Below are 17,848 nucleotides of genomic sequence, written 5' to 3'. Positions count from 1 at the left end.
CTGTTACTCAGGAAGAGGAGGCTAATCAGCCCAATTAGCCCTTGATGCAGGAACTGAAGGCCATGCAGCCACTCGAGCCTGTTACACTGGAAAATGACGAGGCCATTCAGCCGCTCGAGCCTATTAGTTAGAAACTGGAGGAGGCCATTCAGCCCCTCAAGGCTGTTACATAGGAACAGGACTGGAGAATTCAGCTCCTTGAGCCTGTTCCGACATTCAGTTCGATCATGACTGATCTTTATCTTAACTCCATCTGCCGCCTTGGTTCCTTAATCCATAATTCCCTTGGCGAACAAAAATTTATCAATCTCCGTTTTGAAATTTCGTATTGATCTCTACCTCAAATTTGTGGGAGAGAGTTCCAGATTTCCACTACCCTTTGTGTGAAGAAGTCCTTCCTGACATAATCCCTGAACGGCCCAGCACTAATTTTAAGGTTATGCTCCCTTGTTCTGGACTACCCCACCAGGAGAATTAGTTTCTCTCCATCTACCCTATCAAATCATTTAATCATCTTAAGCACCTCAATTAGATCACCCCCTTAATCTTCTATATTCAGATGAATACAAGCCGAGTCGATGCAACCTGTCCTCATAATTTAACCCTTTTAGACCCGATATCATTCCGGGGAATCTGCGCTGCAGCCCTTCCAAGGCCAATATATCTTTCCTAAGGTGCAGTGCCCAGAACTGAATGTAGTCCTCCAGATGGGCTCTAACCAGAGCTCTGTACAGTTGGAACATAACTTCCACCCCTTTATATTCCAGCCCTCTTGAAATAAAGGCTGACATTCTATTAGCCTTTTAAATTATTTTTGTAACTGTCCACCAGCTTTTAATGATTTCTGTACTTGGACCCCTAAATCTCTCTGCTCCTCCACAGTTCCGAGCTCCTCACCATATAAAACATTCTCTGATCTATCTTTCTTAGATCCGAATTGGATGACCTCACATTTCCCCACATTAATCTCCATTTGCCACAGTTTTGCCCACTCACATAATCTCTCAAAGTCCTCGGAATGCTTGGTGCTTTTGTTTGGTTGGAGAATGCTTCATATCAGATCGTTATTGTAAAAAGATTAGAATTGATTTTTATTTTGTATTTTTTGAACAAGATCATTATTCGCCGATCAGTAAAATGTCCGTGTTTTTCAGATAGTGGCGACAGTTCAGAGATAGTTGCCTTTGTGCCTACTTTAATGGAGTGAAATTTTGCTGATTTAAAATCAGCTGTATTTCTAAGCTTGAAAAAGCAGCTCCTCTGTTTGGTGAGGCTTCACTCCCAATGTCTCAGTGTTTCCACTTGTCCTGATATCAATGTAACATTTGAAGGGCTCCAGGTAATGAACAGTGAAACCCCTTCAGATTATCTCAGCCCACTCGTTCTATCCAGTGCCTAATAGTGCCTGCTCTTCAGAGAGTGACAGATTCACACTACACGAGGCCTTGTTTTAGACTTTAACTGCCAAACAAATTGATGAAACAGTAAGAGAACAAACAAATAGTAGCAATAAGACAACAGTTTTACTGTGAAGCTCAACCAGATCGTTATTGGAAAAGAAAATAATAAATAATTCACAAATACTATACGAAACTGTGACCGAACTTTTGAACATCCTGGTTCTTTGTTGTCTTTTTCTCACAAACTATGGAAGCTGTCGACTTGCTTAATATTCTCAGAGATTCCAAACAGATTTACAAGTTTGAAAAAGACAGGCTGATAAATGCCTTCAAAACAGTGACTGGGAGCCAGTCATTTTAAGCAATGTTCTGTTTAATTCAAACGCAGCTGCCAATCAAAACTGTGACCCCGGAGGTTTGTATCTGAATCGAATGTTTGACTTTGTGAGGTCAGGTTGCCTTTAAGAGGTGCGAACCACTCACGCAATATCGGGGCCCCCCTTGCTGGTGAGAATCTGCTCAACAGCTCAGCCAGGCCTGACTGCTCGCAGGAATCAGGTAAATCACCAGGCAGCACCAATCTCACGGACTGTCTGCATCTCAACGACCGGGTGCAGGTTAATCACGTGGGGGTTAATCGCCCCCCGCGCCCGGATTCGGAGGTTATCGAATTTAACCCCGTTCATATCGTTATATATACATATATATATATATATATTGCATAGAATCTGGGGGGGGAGGTGCTAAATACGATTAAAATCACTCAAGAGATGGTACTCAGTAAAATAATGGGACTCAAGGCGGATAAATCCCCTGGACCTTATGGCTTCCATCCTAGGGTCTTGAGGGAAGTGGCAGTAGGGATTGTGGATGCTTTGGTGATAGTTTTCCAAAATTCCCTGGACTCAGGAGAGGTCCCGGCAGATTGGAAAACTGCTAATGTAACACCGTTATTTAAAAAGGGTAGTAGGCAGAAGGCTGGAAATTATAGGCCAGTTAGGTTAACATCTGTGGTGGGTAAAATTTTGGAGTCTATTATTAAGGAGACAGTAACGGAACATTTAGATAAGCATAATTTAATAGGACAAAGTCAGCATGGCTTTATGAAGGGGAAGTCATGTCTGACAAATTTGCTTGAGTTCTTCGAGGATATAACGTATAGGGTGGATAAAGGGGAACCAGTGGACGTAGTGTATTGAGACTTCCAGAAGGCATTCGACAAGGTGCCACATAAAAGATTATTACTTAAGATAAAAAATCACGGGATTGGGGGTAATATTCTGGCATGGGTGGAGGATTGGTTATCGAACAGGAAGCAGAGAGTTGGGATAAATGGTTCATTTTCGGACTGGCAACCAGTAACCAGTGGTGTTCCACAGGGGTCGGTGCTGGGTCCCCAACTCTTTACAATCTATATTAACGATTTGGAGGAGGGGACCGAGTGCAACATATCAAAATTTGCAGATGATACAAAGATGGGAGGGAAAGTAGAGAGTGAGGAGGACATAAAAAACCTGCAAGGGGATATAGACAGGCTGGGTGAGTGGGCGGAGATTTGGCAGATGCAATATAATATTGGAAAATGTGAGGTTATGCACTTTGGCAGGAAAAATCAGAGAGCAAGTTATTTTCTTAATGGCGAGAGACTGGAAAGTACTGCAGTACAAAGGGATCTGGGGGTCCTAGTGCAAGAAAATCAAAAAGTTGGTGTGCAGGTGCAGCAGGTGATCAAGAAAGCCAACGGAATGTTGGCTTTTATTGCTAGGGGGATAGAATATAAAAACAAGGAGGTATTGCTGCAGTTATATAAGGTATTGGTGAGACCGCACCTGGAATACTGCATACAGTTTTGGTCTCCATACTTAAGAAAAGACATACTTGCTCTCGAGGCAGTACAAAGAAGGTTCACTCGGTTAATCCCGGGGATGAGGGGGCGGACATATGAGGAGAGGTTGAGTAGATTGGGACTCTACTCATTGGAGTTCAGAAGAATGAGAGGCGATCTTATTGAAACATATAAGATTGTGAAGGGTCTTGATCGGGTGGATGCAGTAAGGATGTTCCCAAAGATGGGTGAAACTAGAACTAGGGGGCATAATCTTAGAATAAGGGGCTGCTCTTTCAAAACTGAGATGAGGAGAAACTTCTTCACTCAGAGGGTGGTAGGTCTGTGGAATTTGCTGCCCCAGGAAGCTGTGGAAGCTACATCATTAGATAAATTTAAAACAGAAATAGACAGTTTCCTAGAAGTAAAGGGAATTAGAGGTTATGGGGAGCGGGCAGGAAATTGGACATGAAGCTGAGTTCGGATCGGTCAATGCCCTGTGGGTGGCGGAGAGGGCCCAGGGGCTATGTGGCCGGGTCCTGCTCCGACTTCTTGTGTTCTTTAGATTTGTGGTTGGGATCAGATCAGCCATGATCTTATTGAATGGCGGAGCAGGCTCGAGGGTCGATTGGCCTACTCCTGCTCCAATTTCTTATGTTCTTATGTTCTAATACAGCACGACACAGAAACAGGCCATTCAGCCCATCTGGATAAAGAAGTTCCTCTGATTTTTTAATTTGACAACAACTTCTGGAGTAGAAAATATAATACAATACATAATGTAATATTCTACGTATATATATTTAACATCGAATGTAAAGTACAGCACAGTACAGTGTCCATTCGGCCCGACTACTATTTCTGCTTTACAACAGCTACTTTTTTAACATAAAATACAACACAATATATCTTTATATAAATATTGCATAGAATTCCGCACGTCACCGAAACAGGCCATTCGGCCCATCTGGATAATTAAATATCCCACAGTGTTCCCACAGTGACCAAGTGATCCCACAGTGCACCCAGTGATAGTGCCCCATTGATCCACAGTGTCCCAGTGATCCTACAGTGATCGCAGCGTGACCCAGTGACCCTACAGTGCACCCAGTGATATTGCCGCAGTGATCCAAAGTGTCTCCTTGATCCCAATGTGCCCCAGTTCTCTCAAAGTGATCCCACTGATCCCACAGTGTCCCAGTGATCCAAAATACCCCAGTGGACCTGCAGTGTCCCAGTTATCCCACAGCAACCTGTGACCCCACAGTGACCCAGACAAAACTCACGTGAGTCCCATTGGGTGCAGCCTGTGTTAAAGGCCTCGGTCAGTACCCTGTGGAGAGAAAGCCTGCAGTTTGTGGTCAACTTACAGTTTGTGGCTTTTTCCAATCAGCCAAAGAGTTCAAACAAATTCATGACATTCAAAAGAGTCAATGCAAAAAGCTTTTTAAAAAACCGAACGGACGGCAAGATCCCTCATCCGTTACAGGGACAATCTCTCAGCAACATTCATTTACACAGAAACAAAGCCCAGTTTATAAAGGAGAAGAATCTAAGTAGTAAAAGATTGAGAGACAATCTTTATCGACAACAACTTGTATTTATATCTTACAGCAAATACGACAGCATCAATTTGCATTATTACATATATATGTATTTGCATAATACAACTACTATTACAAAGCCTCCATAAAGGATGTGGGGAAAGAGCAAAGGGGGAAATGGGACTAATTCGACAGCCCTTTCAAAGAGCTGGCACAGGCACAGTGGGGCGAAAGGCCTCCTCTTGTGCCATATTTACCATGAAACCTTAAATCTATGAACAACAACTTCAATGTCATGAACCTGAAACAAAATGGACACCAGTAAGGCAGTCATCTTACTGAGGGGCAAGCTGGACATCATACTGAGGGGCAAGTCGGCCATTTAACTGAGGGGCAAGTTGGCCAAATTACTGGGGGACAAGATGATCATATTCAACAAATTGGCCGCCATGAAGCTTAAACAAATTGGGCGCCTTGATCCTGAAACCTGATGGCCACCAATAAGGCATCCATCTTACTGAGGGGCAAGATGAAGCTCTCTGTGGTGTGAGATATGGAGAGAGTTCATTTGCTGTTACTGCTAAATCACTGTTGAACTATAGTTAAAGATACAAATGGAGTGAGACTGGCACTAGCTGGTGTTTAACACAAAGACAGCGGAGCAGTGAGGAAATCAAGGACCAAAATGTGAACTTCTGCAAAAAATTGGATTAACATTTGATTATTTGGGCGTAATGCTTGTGGAGAAGGAAAGACCAGACATTCGGAGGAAAAGTCAAATGAGCCGTTTTGTGTAGAGTTTGTAATTCTAGCTTCTATCAATAAATCAGAGTAAAATTGGACTCAATCTGAATGCAGGTCTGATCGAGCATTTGGTTCATTTCTCTGTTATTCATATTTTTCTTTAATCTGAAACAAAAACAGTACTTGTAAGAGTAACAGAACAGGAGAGTGCTGCGGGACACTGTCCAGTTTAGTAACACAGCAGAAGGGGTAAGAGTACATTGTCATTTATTACAGAATCATGGGTATGATCTTGTGGCCATTACAGAAACATGGCTGCAGGGTGACAACGACTGGGAATTAAATATGCCAGGGTATTTAACAATCAGGAAGGACAGGCAGGAAGGAAGGGGAGGTGGGGTGGCTATGTTAATAAAGGAAGGAATCACTGTAACACAGAGAAATGATATTGGGACAAAGCATCAAGATAATGAAACAGTTTGGGTGGAGATAAGGAATAATAAGGGAAAAAAAACATTAGTGGGCGTAGTATATAGGCCTCCTAATAGTTGCAACTCTGCTGGAAGAAGTATTAATCAGGAGATAGTCGGGGCATGTAATAAGGGAACAGCCATAATTATGGGGGATTTTAATTATCATATTAACTGGACAAATCAAATTGGGCAGAGCAGCCTTGAGGACGAGTTCATTGAATGCATCAGGGATGGATTTCTTGAGCAGTATGTAACTGATCCTACAAGGGGGCAGGCAACCTTGGACCTGGTCCTGTGTAATGAGTCAGGATTAATTAATAATGTCCTAGTTAAGGATCCCCTTGGAACGAGCGACCACAACATGGTTGAATTCCATATCCAATTAGAGGGTGAGAAGGTTGATTCTCAAACAAGCGTACTGAGCTTGAATAAAGGAGACTATGATGGTATGAGAGCGGAATTGATTAAAGTGGACTGGGAAAATAGATTAAAGGGTAAGACGGTACATGAGCAGTGGTGTTCATTTAGGGAGTTATTTTACAACTTTCAAAATAAATATATTCCACTGAGGAAAAAAGGGTGTAAAAGAAATGACAGCCATCCGTGGCTAAGTAAAGAAATCAAGGATAGTATCCGACTAAAAACAAGGACATATAAGGTAGCCAAACTTAGTGGGAGGATAGAAGATTGGGAATTCTTCAAAAGACAGCAAAAAGTAACTAAAGGATTGATTAAGAAAGGGAAGTTAGATTATGAAAAGAAATTAGCAAAAAATATAAAAACAGATAGAAAGAGTTTCTATAGTTATATAAAAAGAAAAAGGGTGGCTAAGGCAAACATAGGTCCCTTAGAGGATGAGACCGGGAAATTAATGGTGGGAAACATGGAGATGGCAAAAATGCTGAACAAATATTTTGTTTCAGTCTTTACAGTAGAGGACACTAAGAATATCCCAACACTGGACAAACAGGGGACTCTCGGGGGGGAGGAGCTAAATACGATTAAAATCACTCAGGAGATGGTACTCAGTAAAATAATGGGACTCAAGGCGGATAAATCCCCTGGACCTGATGGCTTCCATCCTAGGGTCTTGAGGGAAGTGGCAGTAGGGATTGTGGATGCTTTGGTGATAGTTTTCCAAAATTCCCTGGACTCAGGAGAGGTCCCGGCAGATTGGAAAACTGCTAATGTAACACCGTTATTTAAAAAGGGTAGTAGGCAGAAGGCTGGAAATTATAGGCCAGTTAGCTTAACATCTGTGGTGGGTAAAATTTTGGAGTCTATTATTAAGGAGACAGTAACGGAACATTTAGATAAGCATAATTTAATAGGACAAAGTCAGCATGGCTTTATGAAGTGGAAGTCATGTCTGACAAATTTGCTTGAGTTCTTCGAGGATATAACGTATAGGGTGGATAAAGGGGAACCAATGGACATAGTGTATTTAGACTTCCAGAAGGCATTCGACAAGGTGCCACATAAAAGATTATTACTCAAGATAAAAAATCACGGGATTGGGGATAATATTCTGGCATGGGTGGAGGATTGGTTATTGAACAGGAAGCAGAGAGTTGGGATAAATGGTTCATTTTCGGACTGGCAACCAGTAACCAGTGGTGTTCCGCAGGGGTCGGTGCTGGGTCCCCAACTCTTTACAATCTATATTAACGATTTGGAGGAGGGGACCGAGTGCAACATATCAAAATTTGCAGATGATACAAAGATGGGAGGGAAAGTAGAGAGTGAGGAGGACATAAAAAACCTGCAAGGGGATATAGACAGGCTGGGTGAGTGGGCGGAGATTTGGCAGATGCAATATAATATTGGAAAATGTGAGGTTATGCACTTTGGCAGGAAAAATCAGAGAGCAAGTTATTTTCTTAATGGTGAGAGACTGGAAAGTATTGCAGTACAAAGGGATCTGGGGGTCCTCGTGCAAGAAAATAAAAAAGTTGGTATGCAGGTGCAGCAGGTGATCAAGAAAGCCAACGGAATGTTGGCTTTTATTGCTAGGGGGATAGAATATAAAAACAAGGAGGTATTGCTGCAGTTATATAAGGTATTGGTGAGACCGCACCTGGAATACTGCATACAGTTTTGGTCTCCATACTTAAGAAAAGACATACTTGCTCTCGAGGCAGTACAAAGAAGGTTCACTCGGTTAATCCCGGGGATGAGGGGGCGGACATATGAGGAGAGGTTGAGTAGATTGGGACTCTACTCATTGGAGTTCAGAAGAATGAGAGGCGATCTTATTGAAACATATAAGATTGTGAAGGGTCTTGATCGGGTGGATGCAGTAAGGATGTTCCCAAAGATGGGTGAAACTAGAACTAGGGGGCATAATCTTAGAATAAGGGGCTGCTCTTTCAAAACTGAGATGAGGAGAAACTTCTTCACTCAGAGGGTGGTAGGTCTGTGGAATTTGCTGCCCCAGGAAGCTGTGGAAGCTACATCATTAGATAAATTTAAAACAGAAATAGACAGTTTCCTAGAAGTAAAGGGAATTAGGGGTTATGGGGAGCGGGCAGGAAATTGGACATGAAGCTGAGTTCGGATCGGTCAATGCCCTGTGGGTGGCGGAGAGGGCCCAGGGGCTGTGTGGCCGGGTCCTGCTCCGACTTCTTGTGTTCTTTAGATTTGTGGTTGGGATCAGATCAGCCATGATCTTATTGAATGGCGGAGCAGGCTCGAGGGGCCGATTGGCCTACTCCTGCTCCAATTTCTTGTGTTCTTATGTTCTCCATAGCTATCTTAAAACTAATGGAATTATGATCACTGGTCCCAACGTGATCCCTCACTAACACTTCTGTCACCTGCCCTTCCTTATTTCCCAAGAGGAGGTCAAGTTTTGCCCCCTCTCTAGTCGGGCCATCCACATACTGAATGAGAAATTCCTCCTGAATACACTCAACAAATTTGTCTCCATCCAAAACCCTAATGCTATGGCTGTCCCAGTCAATGTTGGGAAAGTTAAAGTCCCCTACTATTACCACCCTATTTTTCTTGCAGCTGTCTGTAATCTCCTTACATATTTGCTCCTCAATTTCCCGTTGACTATTTGGGGGTCTGTAGTACAATCCTATCAAAGTGATCTCTCCCTTCTTATTTCGACTCCGTGGGCGAACCCTCGGATATATCCTCTCTCACTACTGCCGTGATGTTCTCCCTAATCAAGAACGCAACTCCCCCTCCTCTCTTACCTCCTGCTCTATCTTTCCTACAGCATCTGTACCCTGGAATATTTAGCTGCCAGTCCTGCCCCTCCCTTAGCCATGTTTCAGTAATAGCTATAACATCCCAGTCCCATGTACCCATCCATGCCCTGAGTTCATCTCCCTTGCCCATCAGACTTCTTGCATTTAAATAAATGCAGTTTAGTCTGGACTTCCCTTGGTCTTTGCCGTGCTTTCTCAGACCATTTGTCCGGTCATGTTTTGTACACTCTCCCTTACTGCCTTTTGTTTCTGTCACCACTTTACTTCCCACTGACTTCCTGCATCGATTCCCATCCCCCTGCCACTTTAGATTAAACCCTCCCTAACAGCACTAGCAAACACTCCCACTAGGACATTGGTTCCAGTCCTGCCCAGATGCAGACCGTCCAATTTGTACTGGTCCCACCTCCCCCACAACCGGTTCCAATGTCCCAGGAATTTGAATCCCTCCATCTTGCACCATCTCTCAAGCCACGTATTCATCCTATCTATCCTGTCATTCCTACTCTGACTAGCCCGTGGCACTGGTAGCAATCCTGAGATTACTACCTTTGAGGTCCTACTTTTTAGTTTAACTCCTAACTCGGTAAATTCAGCTTGTAGGACCTCATCCCGTTTTTTACCTATATCGTTGGTACCTATATGCACCACGATAACTGGCCCGGATCAGACTTGTACTGTACCCGGCTGGAAGATCTCTGATAGCCTCGTGCTGCTCAGGGATCACCCTGGACCAGGAGAAGGCATTTGACAGTATATCCCACACGTGGGCGTGCTCTCCAAAATGTGTTTTGGGGATGGAATCCGCGATTGGATCTGGCTGCACTACGCAGACATCCAGAGCACAGTCCGAACCAACGCGTAAGTGTCGGAGAGCCCTCCATCAGATATGGAGTCAGGCAGGTCTGTCCTCTCTCCGCGGCCTTGATCGTATGTTGCATCGAGCAGTTTGCTGCGTTGATCAGGTAGGATGCAGACATCAGGGGGTCACTACCCTAGGCAGCGGATGCTCTCAGGTTAAGGCCTCCCAATAAATGGACGACGTCACCGACGTTTGCTCCGATCAGCAGTAAGTTCACTGTCCTCAGCACCACCGTGAGCTTCCCTCGAGGCTGCGGCGGGCAGGAGATCGTCGTCCATCTCCTGGTGGGCTGCTCTTTGGTGCAGAAGGTGTGGAAACAGATGCATTTGTATCTGTCCCGGTTCATCCCCAACGCCTCAGTAACACAGGATGCTGTGCTCTACCGGCAGTTCCCCAGGACCCACACCAAGACAGATATATCAACTGCTGCTGGAAGACCATCAACTCGGTGAAGGAGGCCCTTTGGTCCGCCCGAAACCTTATGGTCTTCCAGCTGATGGAGCTGTCCATGATCGAGTGTTGCCAACTGACATACTCCAAGATCAAGGAGTACGTGCTGAGGGATGTAATGAAGCGAGGTGCGGCCTATGCAAAGGGTCTATGGGGAAAGGCTGCCGTGTCAGGTCATTTCACATTGTTTTGCACAGAATGTACTAGAAGAATAAAATCTTGGGGCACAAATACGCAAATCACGAAAAGTAGCGACACAGGTTAAAAAAGGCAAATCACGCACTGGGCTTCAAATCTAGAGGGATAGAATTTACAACTAATGAAGTTATGTAAAACTTGTGTGGAGCCTAGGTTAGGCCACACTTGTGGTATTGCGCACAGTTCAGGTCTCCATATTAAAAACATATATAAAGGCATTGGAGAGAGTGCAAAAAGGATTCGCAATGTTGATTCCAGAACTGAGAGGGTATTCTTATCAGGAAAGGGTGAACAGGCTGGATCTCTTTTCTGTAGAAAAGAGAAAGGTGAGGGGTGACCTGATGGAGGCCTTTAAGACAATGATGGGGTTTGATAGGGTAGACGTAGAGAAAATGTTTCCACTTGCGAGAGTCCAAGATTAGAGGTCATAAATATAAGATAGTCACTAATAAATCCAATAGGGAATTCAGGAGAAAGATCTTTACCAAAGAGTGGTAAGAATGTGGAATACGCTGCCATAAGGAGTAGTTGCGGCAAATAACACAGAGGCATTTAAGGGGAAGCTCGATAAGCACAAGATGGAGAAAGGAATAGGGTATCCTGATAGGGTTAGATGAAGTGAGAGGGAGGGGGCTCGTGTGCAGCAACATAACTGGCATAAACCAGTTGGGCCGAATTGCCTGTTTCAGTGCTGGAGTTTCGATGTAAGTCAATGTACTATTTTGAGGGTGGTGGATGAGCAGAGGGACATGGGGGCGCATATTCACAAAACTTTGAAGGTGGCAGGGCAAGTTGATAAGGCGGTTAAGCAAGCGGATGGGATACAGGGGTTTGTAAATAGGGGCATTGAATGCACAAATAGGGAAGTCATGTTAAACCTTTACAAAAGACTGGTTAGGCCTCAGCTGGACTATTGTGTACAACACTGGGTATCACACTTTCAGAAGGATGTCAAGGCCTTGGAGAGGGTTCAGTGCAGACTTACCAGGGTGAAACCAGCGATGAGGGACTTCAGTTATGTGGAGGGATTGGAGAAGCTGGGATTGTTCGCCTTAGATCAGAGAAGGTTAAGGAGAGGTGTTCACAATAATGATGTGTTTTTATAGAGAAAATATGGGAAATTGTTTACTCTGGCAACTGGATTGAAAACCAGAAGTCATAGGTTTAAAATAAAATAAAGACGGGGATGTGAGGAGAATAGTTTTCACACACAGTGTTGTTAAGCATTGCCTGAAAGGATGGGGTCCCTTTTAGAGGCTGCCTTCGTGTCAGAGACTCCAAATTCATATCATAACTGGGAAACTGCAGGAACAGAGTGAAACGGGTCTGTTTTTGTCCCGGGATTCAATGTATAATATGGAGAAATGTGTAAAATGTATAAATGAATCAGCAGGAGTGAACATGGTCAATACAATTAGATGAAAACTGTAAATGAAGCCGCTCATTGTTGGACCAGTCCTTTCTGAGCACAGATTTTTACTTTATTCCTGAGAGAGGTCTCATTAAGACAAGGTTCTGAACTTTGAGAAGTTTGTGATATATCCACGTCATCATTTACATCGGAGTCAAAGCTGCTGAAGAAATGTGTTTGTTCAGATGACTGTAACTAATAGCAATGATCAGGGGTATAACCGTGTCAGTGGAGATTTACCCCCTGTATAAATCAGGGATCGCTGTAATGAATCCACACAGACTGCCTGCCGGAGCTGCGGTTTCCAGGACAACAGAAGTCATTGCTTCTCACAGAAATGGGATATTCAATAACGTATCAGATAGAATGTATTTATTATCCAATATTTGCAGCCGTTGGGGTTCCAGGTAAGCCATTATCTCAGCTGTTCATGGTGTAAATCGATATTAACTCCGCTGCTGTACTTGGCACTATTTTTCGCCCATCATGTATTACGCAGTGGACTGTTCCGTTCTATCAGTCTGCTCTTTTTGTCTTGCAGCAGCTGCATTGTATGCGGTATGATCTTGTACATCTAACCTTGTCATTGTTACTGAAATATTCTCTGCACTGAATGTATTGGAACCCAATTGGGCTAATAGCTGGTATCAGACCACCGGGAGCTGTTAACCGTTTCATGTTGTGGAACTCACCTCGCCTGGAATATTTTTTCATCAATGTGTTTTCAGTGATTGGTCATGAGACAGCTCACGGTCTCGGTGTTACAAGGTGGCAGCTCAATGTCCTCCCTCCCAGATAACATGGTTCAGTTTAACTGGGATTTCAATGTATTTATTGGTTATCACTGTAATGAAAGATTATTTCATTGTGTGTGTATCTGACGCCGCTTCAGATGTCTGGTTATTGAACTGAGTTTGATGCTGATTCTTTCACATCTCATTCTCTGATTAACTGTGGATGAATTCACTGTAAAATGCAATATTTTGAGGTTATGTTGTAATCAGTTTGCACTTTATCTGTTGTAATCATGAGCCCTTCTATTTATCTGTAGTTTATAAGTAGCAGCGGTGATGTTGGTGTTTTGTTGATTGAACAATGTCGCCATCTAACGCTGTACTTTTTAGGAATTTCAATCACGGAGAGTTGTTTCTGGAAGTGGCATTCGATTCTGTTTATTCCATGCATTATGGATGAAGTGAAGAGTGTAGGTGAACAGGTGGAGACTTAGACGATCTGTAGAAACATTCATGGAGGCGTCACCATTCAACAAACTGACACTAAGAATAGAATCGTTGGAACACGGGGCTGGTAAAGAGAAAGCAGGCGCAGGATGTTAGTATTTACTCCAATGGGAAAAGGGGCATTGAGAAAGAAAGTAGACACATTGCAGAGAGATAGAGAGGAGCGAAATAGAACGATACTGAGAAGGGAAACGAGGGAGGGGGAGAAGTAATGAGAGGAAGAGAGAGAGAGAGAGAGGCAGGGGGAGAGAGAGAGAGAGCGGTGGAGGTGAGAATAATTCATCGAAATAAATTGCTGAAACTTCCAGTACAATTCTGATGCGGAAATTTGACTTGAGAGTGTTATTAGGATATTGTCAGCTTGTGAGAGTTTTATTGTAGCCTCGCCGAGTGTGTTCATCGCTATCAGGTCCTCGGTCTGTTTATGTGAATGTTCATTTTACTTGTTTACTGATTGAATACATAAAATAATTCAACTGTATTTGAAGAATACAATCAGTGATTTCTTGATCGCATTGAATTATTAGGATACTCTATTCTAGAAGCTGTGTGTCAGATTAATTCAATTAAGAATTAGGCAAATTCAATTCATGCATTTTGATTTAGTTTTCATTGAATGTGCAAAGTAAACTTATTGAACCAACGATTTGTTCCGTGACATCAATAACCACAGACATTAAAGTTGAATTTATTAGTTGCATTGTGTTGCTAGGACCTATAGATTAGACTTCCTCTGACAATCTGCTGCCGTCTCTCCCAGTGAATCCCAGCATTTACACTCACTGCATTGCATCCTCTGTCTCCTCATTCGTTGCTTCAGTTACACACTTCCCAAACCATCTGCTCCTGACTCTCCTCCAGCTCCTACATGTCATTTTTCTTGTCTCCCTCCCAATCTCACTCACTGTCTCGGCCTCCAGCTGCCTCTTCCAATCCGATCCGAAGTTTCAAACACGCTGCCGCCGATCCCAATCTTTCCCTTTTTGTGCGGGCCCCTGTCGGCCCAGTTAACCCAGAGCAACAAACCAGCTCCACCTCCCCCTGTCCCCTAATCTTTCCGGCTCTCGCCCACTTTCTCGTCCATCTGGAGCCTAAGTCTGGATTTAAACCGTTGGATTACTGGTCCGTAAAACGCCTTCTCCTTCCCCACCAACACTGCGCCCTCATTCGGCACTTCCAGTGGATCCGGTGCTCACTTTATTCACTATTTATATCAATTTCCCAATTCATTACTGATAATTTTATTTAAAATCATTTCTCTGCCCAGATTCGTGAATCAGTTTCCACCGTTTGATGCAGCAATAAAGCTGAAATTTCACCCGAGATTCTGTCAAACTGCTGCTTTCGCTCCAGGTCTGATGTCTCTGACTCCTTTTCTCTCTCTTACAGTTAACTTGGTGGCGATTGTGATCCTATCCCGAGGAAAGTGCGGTCTCTCCAAATGTATCACTCGCTACCTGGTGGGAATGGCAGTGGCCGATCTCCTGGTCGTTATTACTGATGTCATGTTGTGGCGCATTGTTGATATTTATTTCCCAGTTTCATTCTTGACCATCACCCCCGTGTGCCGTCTCATTGACGTCCTGAAATTAGCAGCTACAACGGCCTCTGTCTGTTTCACAGTGGTTTTCACCTTTGATCGATTTGCAGCCATTAGTTGTCAGAAGCTGAAAACAAAATATTGCACCGAGAAAACTGCGGCTGCTGTTATCGGGGTGGTGAGTGCGCTGAGCTGTTTACTAAACATTCCCTGGTACTTTGTACTTGACCCGGAATATGAAATGGACAATATACCCCGGGGTTGTGTCTTGAAAGCGATGTTTTTCACTTCGCCCGCGTGGGCAGCGTTTGAATTGTTTTATCTTGTGTTAACTCCTTGTCTCCCATGCATTCTGATTTTGCTGTTCAATGTTCTCACCGCCAGGCACATTTTAGCGGCCAGTAGAGTCCGCAGGGGACTCCGGGGCCGCAGCAATGGAGAGAATCACAAGGATCCAGAGATGGAGAACCGAAGGAAATCCATCATTTTACTCTTCAGTATATCAGGCAGTTTTATATTGTTATGGAGCACACTCGTTTTCTTTGTTATCTCTCTGCAGACAACAAATGTCCAGTACTATCCTGCCAGTGACATTGAGTCAGCCGGATTCATGCTTCAACTTCTCAGTTCCTGCACAAACACGTGTATTTATGCTGTGACCCAGACTAAATTCAGAGAGGAGCTGAAGAACGGGGTGAAATACCCACTCAATCTAATTGTTACATTAATCAAATCATAGAAACATCTGAAGACTTTTCATCCAAAATTAAATAAAGAGTCAACTAGAGTAGATTTTCAAGTTTGGCGCTGGCGTAAGTCGGGCGGTAGTAAATTGGGCGCCCGTTATTCACCGCGCCTGATTTTACCATCCATTGACATCAATGAGTTCACTAAAGTAACTGATATCAATCCAATGCTTTAATAAAATTTGGAAATCCCAGACAGGAATTATATTTTACCCGATAAATGCAATATTGTGAAATGATAAAAGATGTGATTCTAACATGAAATGGTTTGCTGTTATTAGTTTGGAAATAATATGATTTCAATATTAAATGTTTGATCCTGAAATGAAAACAATCAAATCCTCCTTTTCGGTTGATGTTTATTTCCCATCACACACACAGCCCGGTGGGATGGACTGAGGGTGAGCTGTCAGGGTCAGACAGAGTCCTGTTCATTGGGGCCTTTGTTTTGACCAGAACAGAATACTAATGGACCAACACGCGGACCGTTCCTAACTGGTAAAATATTAATGTAATTTCAAACTCCAGTGGGGAGTTCTGGAGATCGTTTGCTCTCTGAGCTGCTGTGCAGCAATGTTTACTTACTGCAGGGAGATTAATGGGACATGAGGCTGGACCTGGTTACACAGGTCTATAAGGAAACCTCCTGATACATTTCGGAGACGATCAGGGGTCGGGAGATTTCGCTCGACCGCAGCAGGCCAAGGGAAAGCTCTCCTGCTCCTCTTTGCCCCAGAAATTATCAGTTATTAAGAAACGGCTCAGTGTTCTGGACCATTCAATGCCCATCGACAGGGCGGCTCATCCATCCATTTGTAACCAACATTTAATGGTGTCCCGTGTACGTCATAATACTCTGATTTACATATTACACGTGGCCTGACCGGAAACAAGTGGGTGTTGCTCCGTCTGCTCTTCTCAGGACCCTACACACGATGGTGGAGGCAGCAGCGCCAGTGTTAAAGGGGCGGTAAGTGACCTGACACCATTTACCAGTCTCTCCCACCCCATTTCCACCAGGCGGAGATACTTAAAATCGGCCACACCTTTCCTGACCTCCGCCCTAGTATCAATCTTCGAAGTCCACAAGCTGGTCCATTGTCTCAAATTGCCTGTATTCACAATACGTGGAGGGATAATTTCACCATCGCTGGGGGCTGAACTGGTGGAGCGGATCACCCGCCCCTTATAGAAATGGCCCGATTTTAATTTCTGCTCCATCAGTTTACCGACCAAGCAGTGAAGGTGAAATTACCCCCTCCGTCTCTGACCCCAAGGTTCGACAGGTGTGTGAAAGACATCGGACAGTGTTTGCCAAACATTGACATGAATGCGGTCGAATGGATCCGTGTACTCGGGTAAAAGGTGATAACCCCCCTCCACAGAATCCCGATACCATGGAGTCGAAGAGGGGTTCACCCCCAACAGTTCAGTAACACATTACGCTGTGCTCTACGGACTGTTCCCCGGGACACACACTGAGACATATCAACTGCTGATGGAAGACCATCAACTCGGTGAAGGGGGCCGTTTGGTCATCCCGAAACCTGCTGGTCTTCCATCTGAAGGATCTGTCCATGACTCAGTGTTGCGGACTGGTACACTTCAAGGTCCAGGAGTACGTGCTGTGGGACGCACTGAAGCAAAGTGCGACCTATGCAAAGGGTCTATGGGGAATGGTTACTGTGTAAGGCCATTTCACTTTGCATTGTACTGCATGTATTGGAAGATATATACCCTGTTTTGAATTGTAATAATGGAATCGTAGTGTGCACGATCTGTATTGTATTGTTTTGAATTGGTTAAGTGATATTTACATTGAACTGTGTGTGTCCATTAATTTATTGAAATAAAGTATATTTCGAAATCTAAAAAATGTTAAAGTCTCACAGTGTCTGTTATTATTGGACAGTGAACAGTGGAAACAGAGCTGGACAGTAAAGATGTGGGGAGTTATACAAAGAGCATTTATTGCAGGCATCAGGTGAGAAATAGGAGTAATTTCTTAATGGTGAGAAACTAGTGACTGCAGAGGAGTAAAGGTATTTGGATGTCCAGGTACACCAATCAATAAATGTTTGTGCACATGTATAAATAATAATGATCCCAATTTCAAGACTGTCACAGATTTATGTGAGTTTGGACATTTCTGTTTTAAATGCAGATTATTGCATTTGCGGTTTTTTCCCTTTTTTG

At 43.7% G+C, this 17,848-nt stretch overlaps 1 long non-coding RNA gene across 1 annotated transcript in view; it reads right to left on the bottom strand.

Moving 5' to 3' along the window:
• Positions 1-4,915: 4,915 nt before the first annotated feature.
• Positions 4,916-17,848, bottom strand: part of LOC137314516 (uncharacterized) — a 33,581-nt gene continuing 20,648 nt past the window's right edge. The window contains exon 3 of the long non-coding RNA XR_010961211.1: positions 4,916-5,678. This is a non-coding gene — a long non-coding RNA (uncharacterized lncRNA). The remainder of the gene's footprint in view (positions 5,679-17,848) is intronic.

This window comes from Heptranchias perlo, unplaced genomic scaffold (assembly GCF_035084215.1).
Source record: "Heptranchias perlo isolate sHepPer1 unplaced genomic scaffold, sHepPer1.hap1 HAP1_SCAFFOLD_52, whole genome shotgun sequence".
In the NCBI taxonomy this organism is placed as follows: Eukaryota; Metazoa; Chordata; class Chondrichthyes; order Hexanchiformes; family Hexanchidae; genus Heptranchias; species Heptranchias perlo.
This window is presented reverse-complemented; position numbering and strand designations above follow the sequence as displayed.